Source organism: Blennius ocellaris (genome assembly GCF_963422515.1).
Source record: "Blennius ocellaris genome assembly, chromosome: 8".
NCBI classification, from domain to species: Eukaryota; Metazoa; Chordata; class Actinopteri; order Blenniiformes; family Blenniidae; genus Blennius; species Blennius ocellaris.
Window position 1 is genome coordinate 16286864 of NC_137657.1, and position 21691 is coordinate 16308554.

Consider the following 21691-nt stretch of genomic DNA (forward strand, 5'->3'; position numbering starts at 1 on the left):
GATTTTGATCAGGTGAGATTATCAGTATTGCAGAGATATCAATGCGATGATGGATGATTGATAACACAACCGAGGCAATCAATCGGTGGTATATTGCTGATAAGACTATTGCTGGGGAGTGTTGCATGACAATTTGCATATACTGCAGCGGTCTGCAGGTCTGTCGTCAAATGTTTACACACAGCCCATGTTGCAAAATGTGAGCCAAGAGTCTCTTTTGCCGAGCATAGTGCTCCTGCTGTAGTACATATATATACAACAAAAGAAAGTATTACAAGCTGATTGTTTTTTTTCTTTTTAACACAAATGAGGCCATACATTTGATTTGTCAAACTCGTGTGTCTCTGCCACGACGTATTGTGACCACTGGTCCATCACGTCCCCCCTCAGCGGATTATGGCAAGAGGGGTGATTTGTTACCCTTTTGGGAAGCTGTCTCGGACGCTCATTTCCCCTGCTGCATATTCTGCCCCTCTGCCGCCATGCCCCACATCACCACCACCCCCATCCCGCCACCTCCATTTTGATGAATAGCCGGCCGCATGGAGGCGAGCAGCCGATCGCACCACCAAGGTTACCGTAACCTGGGCCCCCACATCTAGGGGGCTACCTGCCTCCAATTAGCAGTGCAGAGCGAGAGAGTGAGAGAGGCAGGACGGGAGTGGAGGTCTGCGCTGTGCTCCACTGCCACTGAGGAGAAGAAGCGGCCCAAGGATCCTCCTTTACTAGGCTTTAAATCTGCATGGCAATTTCTAGAGACTGGGGCTGGATGGGATTCTGATTACTCCTCCTTCGTTGCCACCACTCTCATCCATCCAGCCCCCCATTCTCCCCATCTCCCCTCCAAGCAGGTTGATGTCTCCCTGCCTAGCTTTTGTCACTGATCACCCAGCCCCTATATGCCCTGATTACCAACTGAGCAGCAATATGGATTGCTCTGAAGGACAGGGGGGACTCATCGCAGTGAATTGTCCTGCTGTTTTAGAGCACACAGGGGACTGGATTTCAGAAGTGAGAATATGAATAGATTTATTTGTCTGTTGATTGGCTGGATTGGAGACTGGTTTATCAGCACATTTGAGCAATCTCTACCATATCTGCACGCAGATATCTGATGGAGGGAATTGGGCAATTACTGTAAATGAGCTGTGTAAATGCATAGAGACAGCATTCATAATATATCTACTGTGATACATAATACATGGTGAAAAGTTAGAATAGCTACTCAAGAGCGGGTTCAGAAGAAGATACAGGACATGTACTGTACAAAATTAAAAGCAGAGAGAACACTCAGAAACTCATTTGCCAATTACAAAGTACAATTCTCACATTTCTCATGCCCTCTTGCGACCAGCTTCAACAACCAATGAACTCTCTCGCCTTTCCACACCACCCCGGTCTCATCTCTTCGCTTTGCACAGTCTGCATGGCTCCACTTTCTCACAGCCACTGAGTCCCTCACCTCGCCACAAGTGGCCAACGAATAACCCCCATATCAAAAAAATATAATCCATATCTAGAGCTGAAGAGAGAAGACATTCTAACTCTGACACTATCTCAGGCTCCCGCTTTTGTGTGCTTTTATATTTGCACACAAAGCCTGAACGCAGCAGTTTTTCCTCCTCTTTGTGAGCTTGTCGGGTTTTTGCCGCAGTCCAACACCACTAGAGTACACCGTTTCAGCCAGCGATTAGAGCCTGAGGTACAAGAGGGACCACTTCACCTCCAAGATTAGAATGAAACAAAGACTGGCGTCTTCATATTGTGCCAAGAACGGCAGCAGACAGGGGGAGAGAAAGGCAGGAGCCAAACACAAGCTCTCTGGAGAGCTGACTGGAGTGACTTGTCCAGAAAATATATTTGGGTGTTCCTCTAATGAGGTGATTCACAGAGAAAATAATGGCAAATCTCTTTGTCGTATTCAAATGTGGGAGCTCAACACAATTAAAAATGCTTCTAGTGCCTATGATGCTTGAAACTTGCAAAGAACATTTTAAAGTATTTTAACTTGGTTGAGGTATTTTTCCACTTATTCAACATCTTGCCTTGATAACAACAATTGGCAATAGGTAGTTAAGTATTATTCTCAAGTCAATGTCCCAAAAAAACATCTGTTCCCACAATTAAGTATCTTTGTCTGGAGATACTTGGTTAGGTGTGGCATTAGCTTATAAGAGGGATATTATATGTAAAGATAGGCAGGTTGAAAGACTTTTATGAGATTTACAAGATTTTATTAAGAAACAAAAAAAAGTGTCAAAAAACTTATTTCTGAACCAAACATGATGAACAAATCAAAGGGGCCATATAATGAATCATGAGTAATACTGAGGGCTCTGTGTCACATTCTTAGTTAACTCTTAATTAACCCTTTAGCATGTATGATTTCAGTGTCTGAAAGTTATTCGATGCCTTTCTGATTATGTGGTGGAATAGTTTTCTCTATAATTGTGAATGAATGAGCCCATTTATAGAATTTACATAAAAAATTCTGACATTTTGATGCAAATATTAATCGTTAATGATAGTTTATGACATTTCAGGAGTTAATAACTTACATATTCAATTCAGGTCATTATGACCACTATTCTTAAAATATGGCCTGAGGTATAACTTTTGTCACGACTGTGTGAAACTTAATTCAATACCATTTCACTGGAAATATGACAAACATATTGTCTCTAGCACTCTTATTTTTTTGGAGGGACATTATGACAGTTTCAGTGGCAATTACAAACTTGCTGCGACTTACAGGCAAATTAATAAAACGATTACACAAGGTGTTTCTTTAAGTGGCCACAGTAGAAATAACAGCAATTGTTACACTCAATATAAACAAGACACCCCCCGACCTCTCCTATTATTTTGCTAATGCTGAGAAATTCCCAAATTCAGACTATCTGCCATTTGTGGCATCAGCAAACGGATCACACTGCTGCACTTATGGCCTTTGTTGCCTTCTACCATTATTGTAGATTCAAAATACTCAGCCGGCAGGGTCAAGGCCTCGCTGTGTGGAGAGGTGAAGGCAACACGATTCGCCTCTGCATATTCTTCCGCTCTCCGCTGCTGCCCGCCTCCCACAACGCCGCTCCATCCTATTTATTCCTGGATGTTTGTAACTGTATGTGTGTCCGTATGTCTACGTTCCAGTTTCTTTCTCACATCTTTTGCTTGCTCAGTCAACAGGCCCTCGGTTGCCCACCACTGGTTGCTAATTGCTGCTGACATTGTTTGGTCTCTCGCTGCTTAGTTTAGGACAAACCCCTCATTCATGTGCTGCGGACAGCTCGTTAGGGCTGACCCCCACCTTCTGCAGCTCTGTCTCCCTATGTCTCTCTGTCCCTCTCTCTCTCCCTCTTTCACTGACCTCCTTAATTAACTGGTAAGGCGCTGCTGGGAAATTTGCACACAAAGGCCTGGTGTCTAGCCTGTTAGCCTCCCGCTACCCAAACAGCCCCTTCCCGCCTCCTCCTCCTCCTCCTCCTCATCCCCTTCCTCAGCCCGCTACTGTCTTCCTCCCAGCCCCAAACAGAGGTCATTGTACAGTCGCAGAAAAACAAAGATAAAATGATTCAGTACACAAACTGCATTCACACACATTCAAGCCATTCTCCATTCTTTTCTTTTTTTTTTACCCCCTGCCAGCCCCCACCGCTTTCTGCATTTCCCCGACCTACCATTCTTTTTCTGTATTAATCGCGGACCTCATTAGAAAGGCTTGTTTGGAAGTGGTTCACTAGTGATACACTCTTTTAAGTTGTCTTGTTTGCTTGCTTTCTCCATTTAGTTTTATTGCTATTATTCGTGCTCTATCTTGCCCATTCGTCATGGCTTCGCCTCCCTGCGCCCCCTTCCTCTCCCCTTTCAGGAAGCCCTGTGAGGCTTCAGCTGTTTTTGTGGTCCCTGTGGAGGGCTCCCAAAGAGCAGTTAGCTGGCTGTCATGTGAGGCCCTCTAAAGGGGCCTGCTGAAGAATGCTGCGGGGCAAAGAAGTGTAAACAGGTGGAGCCTCTCCATTATATGAGACCCCCTCTACACTCACACACTCCACCTTCAACTGTCTTTTTCTATGTTGCCATGTCTCTCACTCATACACACACACACACACACACACACACACACACACACACACACACACACACACACACACACACACACACACACACACACGCTCTCTCTCTCTCTCTCTCTCTTTCTCTCTCGCTCTCTCTCATCTACATTCCACCAGAAGCTACCAGTTCTTTTATTGCGAGTGTGTGTTATTCCAAAGCAACCTCCCTGTTGTCTGAGCTGCTGGACCAACAGGCCTCTAAGGAGCGTCCCGCAGCTCCCCAGGGTGCCTTTTTTTTTAACCCAAATACTTTGTGACATTTTCTGTCCGTGGGGGTGAGAGTTTGTGTTCGAAAGACTCTACATTTGTGAATGAATGTGTGTGAGAGTTGTGAAGTTTTTGAAGAAACACCTACAAGATCTGAGCCATAGCAGTACATTTTCCCAGCGTAGCCTCACATTCTTATATTACCTATAAATCTTATCGTTTCTCCAAAAGGTGAAAAGAGTAGATATTCAAATTAATCTTCGGAATTATTTTCACCTCAGTATTAAAAAAAAGTACAGTGACGGGTTAGGTTAGAATGCAGTTTAAAGTCATCAGACCATTCTTCAAATTCGTACTGTAAAAAGTCAAGGTGTAAGTTGATTTTTTTTTTCATCTGTAACTTCTAACATCAGGATCAGTACTATTTAAAAAATGTTTTACAATAGTACATATATGGCTCTCTGGGTGAATATTGCTCTAATATCACTGTGACTGTGAGACATGTTTAAAAAATGTTTTTAATTTAAACATTGTTGAGTTGAGTATCATCTTTAAAAAATCACATGCATGCCAGAGTGGTTCAACATGCAAATGAAGGGCTATGGATGAGCTATGGATCATCTCTAATCCATGCTATCAGTCCGCTAGCAGTTCATAAATATCCACCTAACTGTTTACAACAAACTATTGTTATTTAGTCATAGATCGTCTCATAGCCAATTGTCGTTACAGCGTCATCAATTAGAACATTTCTGACCGTCTCGGCTGAACCATCGTGTTTGCTCCTCACCATGTCCACATACAAAGTGAGCAAGCATGTGTCCGTAAGTGACACGCACTGTGATTTGCCTGCAATAAACTCTTGATGATGATAATCTGCGGCACAGGGAGATAGGTACAACAGTAAAAGAAAGAGAAAAACTAACTTCTGTTCGCCTGGGGAATACTCTGCAGCCCATCTGTTGAAATTGCTCCACATATTGTGACCCAGATAAAAGAAGAGAAAAAAAACTTCACTTTCAAGGTAGCACTGCCTTCTTCTTTGTTTGACACTTGTCTATTCATTTTAGTGGTCTAGTTGTTTCAAAATAGAAGACTTTTGCATAATTTTCACCTTTACATATGATTTCAATACATTGGTATTAGAAGAATGCATATCTTAAAAACCTAAATCAACATAATCTAAAAAGGAAAGTTACACTTATTTATTTCTATCCTGCTATTTATGTATTTAAAATAAGATGTAAAGGTTTTAGGATGAGAAAAGACCAACAGAGTCAAAATGCAATCTACATTTTATCCAGGTGAATATGACTCAACCAGTCAGCTTCTGGCGAGCCTGGATTGCCCTGTGGCCTCCATTCATTCAATCAAAAGTGTGTTGCTATCCTTTATTCTGTCTTTTCCTCTCTTTCCAAGGACCCCTGGCATTGTCACAAGAAGATGCTTGCGGTTTTTGTAATTGACGGGAGGATGGAGAAGCAGGGGAAAAGGTTAAAAGAGATATCCTTTGCCTGAATGAGGAGGTAAAATTGACTGGAAGAGTGTCTTTCAGAAACTCCAGCCTGACCTTGGAGGAGGACCAGGAGGAGGTTCCTACTCTCTTATGGACTGAGGATGGGAGGTTAAGTGGGGCTGTCATGGCCACACATTTGCACACACATACACACTGTCACACACATACTGTAAATGCACACACACTTGGAAAACACTGTTGAGAGGCTTCTTTTGTCAACCTCTCTGACAATATTATGTTTGGGCAAGAAGAACATTCATTTGCCTTCTTTGAAGGAAAGTGCACTTCTCAGCCATCTTCAGCCCACTTGAGCTCAGATTGGAGTGGAGTCCCACTCTCCATGCAGTCGTTCCCGCCACCACCCACCCACCCATTGTCTCTGCTGCCTCCCCAAATGAGGGCCCCAAAGACCCCATGCAGCATCAGCAGGCGGGGGGTTCACTGCTTCACGCCGGCTTTTGGGGCGTGTGGTGGGTGGTAGACCAGTACAGCTGTCCCACTTTGGGCTGCCCATGCTGCACACTGTCACTGAGAGATACACTTTATTCATTGAAAGTTTAATTATGATAACAAGCAGATTCAGAGAGAACACTAATTCAAGGATGATCTATTTAGATCATCCTTGAATGTGTTTCTGCCATATGTTATAATTGCCCTGCCTGATGAAACCAATATATTGAATATATAATGTATATGTACAATTGTTATCATAAACATGGGATAAAATATCAAGCATTAAAACCTGATTTGGTTAAAGTCATACTATAATAGCAAACCCAGAACAGAATCCAGTGAAGAAGTTGAAGTTGTCAAAGAAGAAACTCAGAAAGGTCTGGTTAAAGCAGCTACACTGGGGCTCACTGATGTTTTTGCAGCCAAGTATACCAAAATAAGCAGTTGATCTTATAATATCTCTAAAGTATATACATGGATAAAAGTATATACATGGATAAAAGTATGTATTTTTTCTAAATACTTAAGTGACAAACTTTTGAGCTTGCCAAAAAAACAATTCAAATGTGTATTTGCTTGGTATTTATTGGTAGTAGATTGAATGTGAGCAAAATAACCTCTTTTTGATTTTATCAGGACATTATATTTTAAGAAAAAAACCTTTACAAACTTAATAAACAAAACTTTGCTACGCCTGAATTTGGTTCAGTTATTCATAAAGTGTTTTTACTACTACTAGAGTTTGGAAGTCTAAAACTAATAGTCCTCTCGTGTTTTATGCATAGCCCTGCCAGATATCTGACTGAAAATGGCTCAACACCGTTCATAATTTTAAACTCAATTCAAATTCTGAACCAAATAAACCTGAGGATGGAAATCAGATGCCAATAAAAAGGTGAAGAAAAGCATTCTGTGTTGTTTTTCTTTCATTCCACATTCTTCCTCATAGAGTTGTCAGTCTCGTCTGTTCAGTCCTTCAAGCTAATTGCCACAATTATTCTACAAGACCTGCCCCTGGCCTCCTCTGATTCAGAAAGTACTTTCTATGGCCACGCAAAATCGTCACCTCAATTTAGGAAGTACAGGAGACGTGGTCATAATCACTGTGCCCCATGCCGCCTTCTCTTTGTCAGCCGCCGTGTACCAACATTAAATTTTAAGTGTGAATGTGATTATAGCGTGGCATTCATTTTTAATGGGCTTTGCCTCTATGTGTTTTAGCATGCAGCAAGGCCCAGCGAACGGCTGACTCAGAGGCTTTTTCTGCTGATAGCGCATATATTTCGCATATATACATGCACTGCTTATTCCTCCTTCTCGTCGAGCCCTACTAGTCTTCCTCCTCCTCTTGCTCCTCCCGTCCTCTCCTTCATCTCCATCCCTTTATCATTCCAGTGGTAGGAGAAAGGCCGGGGGGACGAAAGGGCGAGGCGGTGCCCTCGGAGGTCTAACCATCCAATAAGGTTGGGCAAAGGTTTCCGCGTGCGAGGGAGCATGTCCCTGTTGTCCTCTGCAGAAATGAATGGGGGAAAAGTCCAGAATCTGGATGAACTATTAATGAATCTCATCACAAGTTCACAATGTTTGATTGTATGAAGAAACTGACCATCTAAAACTGTTCACATGTGTTTCATTCTCTATTTTTCACGTGTCTCTTATAATTTGTCAGTATCTAAATCTTGGCACACAACCTGACCTAATCTGCCCCTGATCCAATCTGTCAAAGCAAAAAGATGAAGGCTGACTTGAGGAACATGTGGGCCCTTTAATGAGTATCCCTCCCTCATATAAAATAACCAGCCAGACTGTAAAAAAAACATGTTACCTATACTCCTACACAGACTTAATAATGCCTGTAGGAAAGGAGAAAAAAAAAAGAAAAAGAAATAAAGGCAGGGTTCACGTGAATCACAGAGGGAGCGATAAGGCCTTGAAATTAAAACAGATATATAGCCAGTCCGGTATGGAAATCAATAACATATTATTAACTGTGAGGCCACACAGAGAGATAGGTGAGGCTTAAATGCATATATATTCATAATAACAATATTGAGATATATTATAAATAAAAGGAAAAGGGGAGTAAATACCAAGCTGGCTTTTATTAGCTGCCAGTCTCCCTGCCAATATGTGCCGCGACTCTGCTGTCCAAAATGGTAACTGTCCAACGCCGGATCAAATTAGAGAGACTGACAGGCAATAAGAAATTGGTGAAGTTAAACGTGATTCCCGCAGTCGTGCACCCAGAGCTCTTTAAATATTAGAGCGCCGATGTCACAGGGGTAGCATAGGGAGGGGGGAAAGGGTGGCCAGGAGAAGGGATACAGAGCTGAGGTAACTCCTGATAAAGTTTTATTAAAGCCATGTGCATTTTTTGCCCCCCCCCCCACCACCGCCTCTCCCCTCCTCTTCGCTTGCGCTTTGCCCCTAGATTCTGATAAGCCTTGACAATGACACTGGCATACCAAGGACATACAAACAGCTCACTGTCACTCGGGCTACTCTTTGTGCGCTCTGTGCTCAATAAATGCCTCGGCTAACTAACCTAGCAATGCAATTCATTGAGTTTGCCCTGTGAAATTGAAATGACACATTTATAAACAAATGTCAGTTATGTAACAATAAAAAAATAACAGGATATTTTTGGAAGAACTGTAGCTCTCTGCCTGCATGAAGGTGAGTGATTAGCAGGCAGAAGAAGACAATCTAGATGCTGTCATTCAGAAATGTATATGTCATGGATATCAACCTGCCGCGACTAAAGATGAAGCTATCAAATGCACGCAATACTCTGTGAAGATTCAGGCATAGCCAATGGAATTTTTGCACCTTCTTGGTCAGTCTGGGTTTTCTGGGTTTTCAATGGGTTTTCTTTACACTTTACAGGGTTTGGAGCCTCTTTTGTCCAAGACCAAGGAAACACACACACTTAAAGCCAATTGAAAGTCAACATTAACCTCGCAGGGATGACCATTAATTAATAGAGGAAGTTGGACTGTCTCGGGGAAAACATTTCTCAAGATTGCGAACCACATTAGCAATGACTGAATCTGGTACATTTTTCATTTCCATAGATCAAGATTTACAACTTTATTGGGGTTAACTTCAAACATGTTTGATATAAATTTTCTGGGGCATAAACAGCAAATATGACACAAATTATTTGACTGGTCAGGGAACTTCCATTATTGCTACATTTGACAGTGCAAATATATATATATACACACACAGTAAGAAACAGTAAGAGTCCTTTTCAGTGTGTGAGAAACAACCAGAGAGGGAGGAACACATCCACAGTTGGCTAAGGCTTTTTGATGATGCTGTTACTCTGGTCTTTGAAAATTAAATGCGTCTTACACACCAGCCTATGGGGCATTATGGTGCATTTTTTGACAGTGTCCACAGAATACGATACATGACAATGGCAACAGCTGCCATCCTCCATGTGTTTATAGCACAAATACAAATATAACTGTGAGTAAATTTCATGTTGAAGATCCTATATTTGTGGTTTTTAATGTAAGAGAAAATTAATATGTGAATGTGAACATATACGGTCCATCTTTACTACCAAAATAATTACATCTTAAAATTCTTCATTTTAGCTCATGACAGTGATAATATGAACTTTTTATATTGCCATGTTTCCTGTCATGACAGCATAACTTACATCACTGCAGCTCTGATATGATATCATCCATCGTGCACCACCACGTGTTCACTCTCATTTCCTTTCACACTGATCCTCTTTATTAGTTTTGGCTTCCTCCTCTTATGACTTTTAGCTCAAGGCCACACATGGAGTTCTGGTAGGCTTTATTTGAAGACAAAGACAAAATCCACTTCACGTCCAGATGCAGTTTCGACTGCCCCTGCCTGTGCCACACAGTTTGTTTTCTAATGAATAGCTGAGAAAACTCGGTGGCCTTTTGCCTCGCATATATACCAGCCCCTCCCTCACTCCTACTGCTACAACGACCACACTTCCCAGCAGGTCCATCATTTCCATTCTGTCTTTCACCCTCTTCCTCTTTCTGTGCTTCTGACTGGCTCTTTGAACCAAGCATGGGGCCCGGTGCCATTGTACGGCATGCCTTCTTCCTTCCCAAGTTTTGTCTGTTTGTTCTTCAGCCCCATTGAGGACTCCCCAGCCTCTTTTCCAGTGTACAGCTTCTTTGTAGCCTCCAGAAAGACCTTCATCTCGCACTTGTTTTCTATGAGCCCCCACATCCACCACCCCTCCTTTTCTCCTCTCCCTCCCCTCAGAAAAAGGCAGGAAGTGAATGCAGATGTCGGACCTACCTGAGCTCATTGCTCATTCTCTTTCTCCTGTTCTAACTCCCACATTCTCTCTTTCCTGCTCGTTGATTCCCTTTTTTCCACAGACCCCCACGGCAGGAGAAGTTGCTACATCACACACTGAACACGTTGACATACCGAGCCTCGCAGGGGAGATTGTCGATCACAATAGAAGTATGCTTGCTTGTTGTCTCTCTCTGTTGCCTTACTGTCGAAAGCAGTACTTGTCTGTGAATCTACAGCATGCAGGCAGTTAAACTGATTGTGTCTTCTAGTCGGCATGTGGAAATATGTTTTTGTGGATTCACTTTTTCTAGTTGGATAATGTAAAAATATATAGTGAATTGATAAGACAATCAAATGAACATTCGGGGGCTTTAATCAGCCCCTGTTTAAAGGTGATAGAGATGAAATATAAACAAGCAGGGAGTATGTTACTGCAGGACAAGACCAACAGAAACAACCTTATCTGCTGGGATAACTCCCAATTGAGTTGGAACTGCAACGCAACCACAAGGCCCCCTCAAAGCTCATCAGTGTGTGTACTGCAGGAAATATCCGAAGCCTGGCACTATCCACAATCCTTGGCATCTTTCTGGGAAAAGTACGGGACAGTGCCCGCACTGCCCCAGGGATCAGGGCAAGAGGGCACGCTGCCTGGTGCAGACACATGATGGGCGTCTGGCTTCTGTCACATTGCCCAATGCCCATGCAGGGGAATGAGAGGGACGGGGTGCTGGCATAGGGCACCGGCAACTGGTAAAATTGGCACAGGGGGGCACATAGCATTCTTTCACATGCCACTGTGGCATTCAGACAGGAGGACTTTTTGGCAGGAGCCCGTGGTCCTGCTTCTGTTGTTGTTTCAGGCAGTCCCTGGTTCCCCAAACTGCAAATGAGCCTGGAATTTAGTAGGCCATCTTTCAGCAATGTGTTGCCATGACTTCTAATGGAAGGCAGAACAGAAGGGTCAACAAGACTTTTGTGTTACAGAGCTTTAATTGAAGGGCAAAGTCAACAGAATTTCCCTGCTAATTGTGATCTCTGAAGGCCAATCCGCCCCCTGCTCCCAAAGAGACTGGCAATAGATATGAGCCATGTCTGTGTCCTCAGTGAGAAAACAGGATCAGTGAATTAACCTGATCTCTTGCCCTGGAGTACAAACATAGGAAGCTTTGTGGGAAACCCTTAAACTTGAATTTCAGCACAGTCAATCTGTGTTCACACTTGTGATTCCCTTGTCTGGACCTATTGACCAGCTTATTTTTTAATAAACATTAAATTGTATTTTTTAATAAACCTGCACTTGAATAGTAAATTAGATATCATATCTAGCTTTTTTTTCACACTCTCTAAAACATAAGCAATGTATTGAATGAGCTAGAAATGTGTTAGGAAATTTCATCTAGCCCATAGCCACAGAAGATATGTGCTTAGTTAAAAAAAAAAAAAAACTGTGTTGAAGTGTACCAATAATAAAAAAGTACAGCTTGGAAGACAAAAGGTCATGCAATACTGATTTCCGTTTTTGTTCATTTACTTTGCATTTTGATAATGGATTTTTTTACCCCAAACATTCATACTTTGATGCTTTTCTTTGAAAACGGATTGGATTTTTTTTTTTAAAGGATATGGTCATTTCTTGTGGCACATTAGGTAAATTCTTGACCTTGGCTACATGGCACCCAAGTTCAAATCCCAGTTTGGTAAAAGAGCAGCTATGGTAGAAATCATTCAACTCTTCAATGCAAGTTGCAATAACTTGCTGTCAGGATCCTGTAACAGGAACAGCTGAATAGACACTTATTCAAAAAAAATACTCTTCTGATTTCACAGGCCTTTGCTGGGCTACATAAATTAATTGGTAACTATATCCATGGAGTAAAAACTGCAACCAGGACTTCAGAGGAAGATCAGTGAAGCTTTCTGACTTAACCTTTTCCCCATTATATTTTTTAATTTTATTCCATGTCTATTGTACAGCGCCAATACCAGAATAGTTATTGCAAGGCACTTTTACAGAGAAACCCCCAGCTGATCCACACAAGCAAGCGACAGCAAAAAGGGAATTTCTGTCCTATTTTTGATACTTGAATCTTCTGTTTAATTTTAGTTAATCCATTTAATCAGTTAACTTAAGCAGACATCTTTACTGCCAGAAGGCACGTCGCAAATACAGTTTGGACCTCATCAAGGTTCAATGTGTGAATACAAATAATTTGGCACAAAATTGTAAACTCCAATAGTAAAAGCAAATAATTTCCTCATAGTAGTTGGTGCAGCTGGTAATTGGGCCACCCTTTGAATAATTGCATTTGTGTGCCTCCTTTCAACACCTGAGCAATCCCACAAGGTGCTGCCTCTGTAACAGAAACCAATGCGCTGTCTGCCATGTAAAATAAATAAAGGCAGTGGACAGTGAGATGGGGTGGGGGAGTGGGGGGTTTGCATGATGCCAGTGATGGGTACAGGGAAGAGAGAGGCAGGAGGGTGTTTATGAAAGATGGAAAGGAGGAAGGAAAGATTACGTACGTTCGTGTGTGTCAGATAGAGCGAGGGCGGAGAGTGAGTGAGTGAGAAAAAGGCAAAGAGGAAGACGCAGGGCTTATATGTGTGCCTGTGTGCGAGTGCACGTGTGTGAGTGCACCGGTACAGAGATGGATCACTAGCGCTTGTATCTTCTCCGCGGCCATGCCTAGCAGCACGTCAGCAGCAGGCTCCATTTACATTAGGGAGATTTAAGCTGTCTCAGGCAATGGTGACAAGTCAAGGTGTTTCACTTTAATTACACTGGGCAAGGTCACCCCCTAGCTGGCTCACCCTAACACACTAGGAGAAGGAGGAGGACGACTATGAGGAGGTGCCGGTGGGTTGGAGGAAGGGTTTGTGGGGGGGGGGTGGGGGTTGTTGGGTGAGCTCATGCCTGTATTTACATTCTCATTTTCAGCTCCCTCTCCTCTGTACACGCACACACACAGCCACTGCTGACAAACTGTGCAAAGCACGCAGCACGTGCACACACACTGGCGGCACATGTATATATATATATAAAAAAAAAATGTATTTACAAAGAGAAATATCCTGAAGATAATATACATCAGGGCTCTCACACACAAATGCACACAGCACACAAATAACACATTTTTCAAACCTCACAAACAGAATACAAGCAAACACAAACAACCGCCCATTCACCGGCAAGCCTGTTTGTTCCAAATAATCCCTAGTGACAAAATAAACGCCACAGTGTATGAGGTTATAGCCTTAATGGGCCATACGCCATTGAGGTGACATAGTGTATTACACACCCTTAATGTGACACCTATTGCCTACTGCACTTTTAGCCAGGTCTCTCAGCCCTTTTTCTCTTCACCTCTCCACTCGAGCTTGTGTGTCCCGGGGCCATGGTGTTGTACAGTGGAACTGACAGATTGGGAGTTCACAGAGCGCCTTTATGCTGCGAGTTAACCCTGTCCTATTTGGCCCTTAGAGGCTGGGCAATGAGAGAGAAAGTAAGAGGAATTACAGTAAGGAAAAGAGAGACATGAGGACATCCAATTTTTGAATTTTGCTTTTGACTCCTCTAATCTAGGCTTTATTGATGCGCAAGTTGTGCAAAAAAATTATATAAAACTCATATTCATTGCATCCATAATACAAGTATTTGGATATATATACAATGATGAGAGCATAGAATCGAAATACTATTTGTATTTGTCACTAATATGTTAAATACTTTCAGGGAAACTTTGACTTCAGCTTGAACTAATTCATGAGTGTCTGTTATATATGGGATACATGTAATTTGGTATCATTTGGGCAGGAAAACATAATCAACTGGTGAAGAGAGTGACACTGAAGGTATCAGTGCAAGTGACGCAGGTAGGGAAAATTGATTGAAGAAAAAACTGCAATGACCAGAACTCCCTACAAATACCAAAACCTGGGAAATTCTTTTAGAGAAAGACAACAATAAATGGATAACTGATGAAGAACTAATAGAACTAATTTCCACAGTAATACACCGTTTTGTAACAGAATATCTGAGGTAGAAGTAAGAAAACGAATATAACAAGGCTAAATTAAAAGCAATAAAAAAGTAATTACCTAAAACTATGACTTGATCTTAAGTAATGAATTTGTTACCAATGAATATAGCGGCCATTAGTTTCAGGATACATATTTATTTGGGAGCATAACCTCCCTTTTGCCTAAATTTTCTGAATAGCAGTTAAAACAACATATTTATTGTGAACAACTGGAAGTTCAAAGTGTAGCTAATAATAATGTGTTGTGAGTGTGAGTGTAGAGTGACAGCGGGAAGGTCGTTGTGTTAATCCTCTGAAATAGGTTTATGATTCGAGCTCTCACTGGAACAAACACTTTGTTGTTTATAAATCTTTAGTTTAGCCTGTTACACTAAATGGAACTAGATGAAATGTATATATTGGCTAGAAAAAGTTATATCTATGACATAATTAGACAAACACAAGTGGTGAATCAAATGCCACAAAAAAGTACTACAATTCATAAGTGATGTTCTGTTATTCCACCTATTTGCCACTACAGCTAAACCATAAACACAGAAAACATAACTGGGTAATTTTCATTCAGAAAGAACAGTCAGCTAATTATGTAATTATGACTATTAACTCAATATTATGCATCGAGTTTCATTATGCATGTTGTGGACGAACATTGTGATCTTTACCTTTAGAATAACCAGTTTGAGAAGACATCCCACTATAAAAAGATGAAAACCTGGCTGGCTCTAGGCATGTTTCACTGACCCAATAGAAAACCCGTAGAGAATACTGCATCTGCATATTGTCACTTTGACTGATGCTGATTCATTAGTAATGTCACACTTGTGGGGAATTTGTTGGGGAGAAGTTGGACATGTATACGCTCCTCCAAAAAAATGCAGAGGTAAAAAAGAAAAAAAGAAAAATGAAAACCATGAAGGAATAAAACTATTCATATCTCAACAGGTTACAGATCAGGTTACAGACTAATCTACAATGCTGACTTAAGTATTTATTGTGTGATAATCATCCATGTGTTAATGAAAGCTTGATTATGAAGCATTAATTCCATCCAGTAAATTTCTGAGTCTGGTTCTGCAGAGGTCTTGGTTTCTTCCAAGTTATTTTTCATTCCTCTCGACTGTCACCTGCTTGCTGATGTGGGATCGTGCCATGGGATGGTTATGTTGTAATTGGCACTATATAAATAAAACTGAATTGAATTAACAGATATTTTGCTTCGTGGCATTAAGGCAGAAATTCAAAACATCACTAATAAGGACGCAAAACTCAATACTCAGTTGAGTGCTCTTGCAAGTTGAGCTTGCAGCTACATGCTTGTATTGACTGGAAATAAAAATATTATATTGAGATGGGGACCAGACTGAGTTTCAAGTGTATCAAAATCATGATTTGCATTTATTGTAATACATTTCTAGTGGTTATATGCAATCAAATACAATGCCTTGAGAATAAAGCATGGCATACTGGAGACAAGCTGTGTTGCTTAATGGACTCGTATTGAATATTTGTATAAATTTACAAAAGGACACATTGACAAGTACATTATAATACGGTGGGAAACCAGAAACAACATCTTATTTCAGAAAACAAACTCTATAAGCCTTTTGTATCCGCATAGACACCCACTCTTAACCCTGCACTCATTTGTGTGAGTGGTGGCTATGTAGATTTGGTGTTGGGCCGTCAGTTAAAAGCCAGTCTTACCTTTCTTATCAGCATCACAGCTTTAGCCGTGAAAACTGCAGTCATTTAAAAAAAAAAAAAAAGGGGCAGGAGGGTGGGTGTGAATAAGAGGGGGGGGGGGGGGGGGGGGGGGGGTGAAAAAGAAGGAAGTGCCTTCGGGGGAAGTTATTAAAGAAGGTGCAAGCTGGCTGGCTTGGCAGCAGTTCAAAGGGGTGGATCCCCTTGCCTCCGTGCACCCAAATGGCAGTTGCTGGCACCACTGCTAAACACACAATGCCTTGTGGCAAAACGGTGTCTTTCATTGACAGATGAGTAGGGAAAAGCAAGGAAAGGAAGGAGGGAGGGAGGGTGGGAGGATGGAGAGAACACAAAATGCTGCTATTCGTCCTCTTTTTTTTTTGAGGTGGGGGAAAAAAAGGCTTAACCTGAAAGAGGTGTTAAACCCCCCAACCAGTACAGAAAGACAAAGCCACGCAGGAACGCACGCACACACACAATATGAAGAAGAGGTGGTTGTGGCCAGTTGTGGGTGCACGACGTTTAATGTTGTAATAATTTTTTCACAAACAGCAGTCGGTTTTGTTGGTTTGTATGAATTGTATAAAGACCAAAATTTTTTTTATTATTTTTTAAATGCAGCATCTAAAACGGGGCTGTCCATAATGAAGCTCACCGGCCAAAAGCAGCTGACCAGAGTCTAATCCTGCCCACGAGATCTCCTTGAAAAATGTAACAATTAGGGATGGTCCAATCCAATCCACTGGATCGGTATCGGGTCCAATCCAGGCCAAAATGAATGGACCGGGTATCGGATTTTCTTATTAGAACCCATTCGATCCGAACCATAAGCCCAAACTATCTCATACATATGTCCTCAACTTCACTTTGCATGATATAATTTAATTTAAATATTTGCACCAAGTTGCACTTTTTTTTTCTTTTTTTTTTTTTTTTTCAAACATTTGAATGGTTGCAGCTGGGTCTGTTGTGTTTACAAATGCTGTTAATAACTATGTGAGCTTTACGTTTTAATAAAGCCAAAGCAGTTATGCATAACTTCAGTTGTGGTCCCATATTTTTCTTCTTTCTTTAGGAGACCAGAATAGTTGTTGTACAGTGAACGTGATAAGTAGTATCGAGCCATCCTGAGTAACAATTTGTAAGTACACACTAAGTTTGACTTTTGAATAAAAGGTAACTGCAATTCCGACTTTGTACAGTCATTTTTGAGCAGTAATTTATAGTTAAACATGGCTATTTTTTAGAAAGTAGTAGTTGTTATTCACACTGAAACTCAGTGAACAATTCAAAGTTGCCATCCATTTGCCAACTCCTTCCCATGACATCAAACTGAACTGTAGATGACCCTTGAACTAACCAGAGCTTGACACCTTTAGCATAAGGAGCTCAAACTGTTCTATATGTGTTATCAATGTTACTGACGTAGCAGAAAGTTGTACCGTGGTTGAGATCAAACTTGAATTACTAAACACATATTAAAAGCACATATTCTCATGTTTTCCCTCTGCTTCCTCCAACAGGTTTGACTCCATACTTCCTCCCAGGTACAAGGTTAACAGATTTTATTGGATACAGGCCCTTGAGCTTCAGTCAATGCTGCTTGTCAATACTTCTTATTAATAAATGGATTCCAAGGGATTTATTTTATTCACTAGAATGCTAAAAATGCAGGTAAAGCATGCCATTAAACCAAGCGAAGCTATATGCATTTGAACCTGCTATATATTGGTGACGTGGGACATTGGCGCCAGTGAATATTTGCCACTTGTGGGAGGTGGTTGCACGACTTCAGAGATTAAAGGGGGATAATCTACACGTTATAGAAAGCTGGAGGTGGACATATGCAACCACGTGCACAAAAACAACACTGCACAGGTCTGCAGTCTCTCTCTTTCTCTCTCTGCACATACTGTCAGGTCAGCTTTTAGTTAGATTTATGCATACATATAATAAGCAGCCCACATGTTAACCCTGACCCTGCAGGGGGAGTGCAAGGCCGAAGAGATGCATCTAAAAAGTCTCAACTCTAAAAGCATTAATAATAACCTGTCCCATCAGCCACTGCAGGAGTCCCAACAGAGCGGGAGAGACTGGTCGGATGCATGAGGAAGTGGCTGTATAGATAACTTCAGCAGAAAACTAGATGTTTTCTAACATGTTATTGATCGGCGAGTTTATCAAGCTGGGTTCCAATGGATGCATCTTTAATTGAAATCTCCCTCAAGATTGATATTGATACTGGATTTAGTATTCCCATTTACATGGCAAAGAATTCACATATAGAAAGCAGTCACACCAAAATCCTGCTGCCCTTAAAAATGTGGACGCAAAAACTTTCCCGATAAAAAAATTACAGAGCTGCTTTCTAAGCGCTGACACTCATGACTCTGAAAACTTCCATAGAGATGTTCATTAAATCAGGAAAAGCACTCTCCTGACTTAATGAAGGCCATTCTTACTGTGGTTATTACTACCCCTGTGCGAGGTTCTGCTCCTCTCGGTTTTTAATGTTCTGAGTGGTGCACGGGCTGCCTTCATCATCCAGGCCTTTCCTGTGTTTGCTTACCACCAGCAGCGACCCTCATTCAAGCAGCGTCCTCAGATGGAGCGTTACAGTGATTATATGCTTGACAGTGGTACTCCAGAGCCCCGGCATCAGACTCACTGCTCCTGCTTCTGTAGCGGCATTATGTGTTTGTCTTTTTTCACTGTGGCAGTTCAGGGAGAAACAATGTTTCTTTTAAAGGCTCCCAATTACTCAGAACTCGCTACAGTATGTTTACATGAAGCCTATTATTGAGATTACAATCACTTTGAGAGACCAAACAGATTAAAATGCTCCAAACAGATAAGACTTTTTCGGGGGGGGGGGGGGACTTAATCAGTTTCAGCAGTGGTTTGGACTTTTCAATGGAACAGAAGAAAAATGGTGCATATAAGCAAATGAATCAGTTGACTGCATTAACCTTTCAAATATATGCCGATCAGCTACAACATTATGACCACCTGTCTCAGGCCCCGTTTACACAACAATGATTGTCTCAAAACAGCAACATTTTTGTGTTTTTGTTTCACAACAGTTATGCATTCAGGTGGCAACATTTTAAAAATGATCACCATACATATGCAAATTCAATTCACAATTCAATTGAATTCAATTTTATTTAACCCTGCACAACAAGCCTGATATGTTGCTGCATCCTGCTGTTCCAGTTTGAGTTTGGAGATTGAAAGAGAGCAAAGGATAGGACAGACAAAGAGACCTACAAGCAACAAACTGATATAAACTCCACCAGACAAAGTGGATTGTGGGGAGGGATACAAACCCTGGTGCGGTTTGGGATTGACACATGCAAAAAGCAACTAACAGATTGTCAGAAACAGTGAAATCAATGTACTTTTATGAAAGAACACTAATGAGGGTGGTGTTTATGTATTACACCCACTTATAAATGCATCCAGTACAACAGTAAGAAGTAAATATTTAAGCATTTGACACCGTCTTTCTTCATCGTTTTAGCCCATTTGGTATCTGCTGTCAGGAAGAAAATGTTCCTTCACATGGTATATTAAATGTACATTTTAATGGACATGTGCCGTTAAATTCTAATGGCGAGATTCCCTGAATGTTTTTGTCAATCTATTCATACATGCGAAAGCGTGTATGCAGTATTAGTGTTTTTTAAAAAAAAGTTCAATTATACTTCTTTAAATGGACATAGAGCATTTTCAAAATATTGGACTTTGGAAGCTGGTTTTAAAATGTCAGTTTCCAGTGAGTGTGAGCACTGTCACCATGTAAACCGACTGTGTAAAGTGTGTTGTTTTCAATTAAAAGAACAAACTCATGTAAATGAGGCTTCACATTATCAAACCAGTCTTGACCCATTAAATCATATACTCCACCAGAACTACAGCACGTCAAGAAAGTATTCACAGCCTTTCACTTTTTCACACATTTTGTTACATTGGGAATTAAATTCCAAAATCGATTTTTTTTTTCCTCTGTGCAATCACATCAGAGTGATTCTGCTGGCTTGCCTTCTTCTCATAGTGTTTCATGGTACAATGTGTCACTTGAATGAATGAAAGCGTGATTCATCACTCCAGGACGCCTTCTCCTGTGGCTTCCTGGTCCAACTTTGATGTTCATGTGCCCAAAGTTGTTGCTTTTGTCAGTGGACACAGCTCAGCATCAGCAGCCTGACTGATCTCCAGCTCGACAGCCCCCATACTCAACAAAATGTGATGCACTGGGAATTCAGGGATTTATCTATGAGAACCAGCAATAACTACTGCAGTGCCTAGACTCTATTGGAGCCCACCAATGCAGTGCATCCTGCTGACATGTGAACCCCAAGTAAATGTTACCCACCCATTTGGTCACCTGCTTGGTGTAAAAGAAAATGCAATTCATCAGACATCACCTTCTTCCATGATCCCTGGCCATCCATGTCCTGGTTCACCACTTTCCTTATCTTGAGCAACTTTTAACAGCTTCTGAGTATACAATTTGGGGGTACAGTGTCTTGCTAAAGGGTACTTCCACATACCACCAGGATCAAATGTGATCTCTCTCAGCTCAGCCAGAACAAGTTACTTGACCAACCAAGTTTTTTCTGTGCTTTATTAGTTTGCATTACTAACTTGGTCAATGTGTTAGGAAATAAGTGTTTTACATATGAATTAAATGTGAAACATAGTGTAAGCTTTAACCTCACACAAAAAGTATAAAGCTCACGCTTTGCTTTTAGGGGAAAGAGGGATATGTAGCCTTTCAGCTCAATCACTTCATGGTTCAGCAGTGTCTCTACAACTCTACACTGAAATGCAGCACCCTCCAATTTCTTTTGGCAATATGATCCAGTTATGTATATTATATGTATGTTTTCATTCTCTTCCCTTCCGGGTTATATGTCATGCACTGACATGTCTGTCCCAGGTAGGTAGGAAGACAAATACACCATCAGACTCGACCAGGGGTGGGCAATCCTGGTCCTCGAGGGCCGCAGCCCTGCACGTTTTAGATGTCTTCTCACATCAATACAGCTGACAGCAATTAGTGGCACCTTGTTAAGCTTTCTGCAGAGCCTCATCATGATAACATGTGTGTTTGAGCAGGGAAACATCTAAAACGTGCGGGACTGCGGCCCTCGAGGACCAGGATGGCCCACCCCTGGACTAGACAATAAAATGGGTATATAACACAATAGAATATGATGCTACACCATCTGCTGTCTTGATGTAAATTCAAGACAAGCTTGAAGAAATGCTTGTGAGGTAACAGTGAGCATCAGAGATGCCGTGCTGGAAAAACATGCATAGAGGACGGCGACATACAACAGAATATG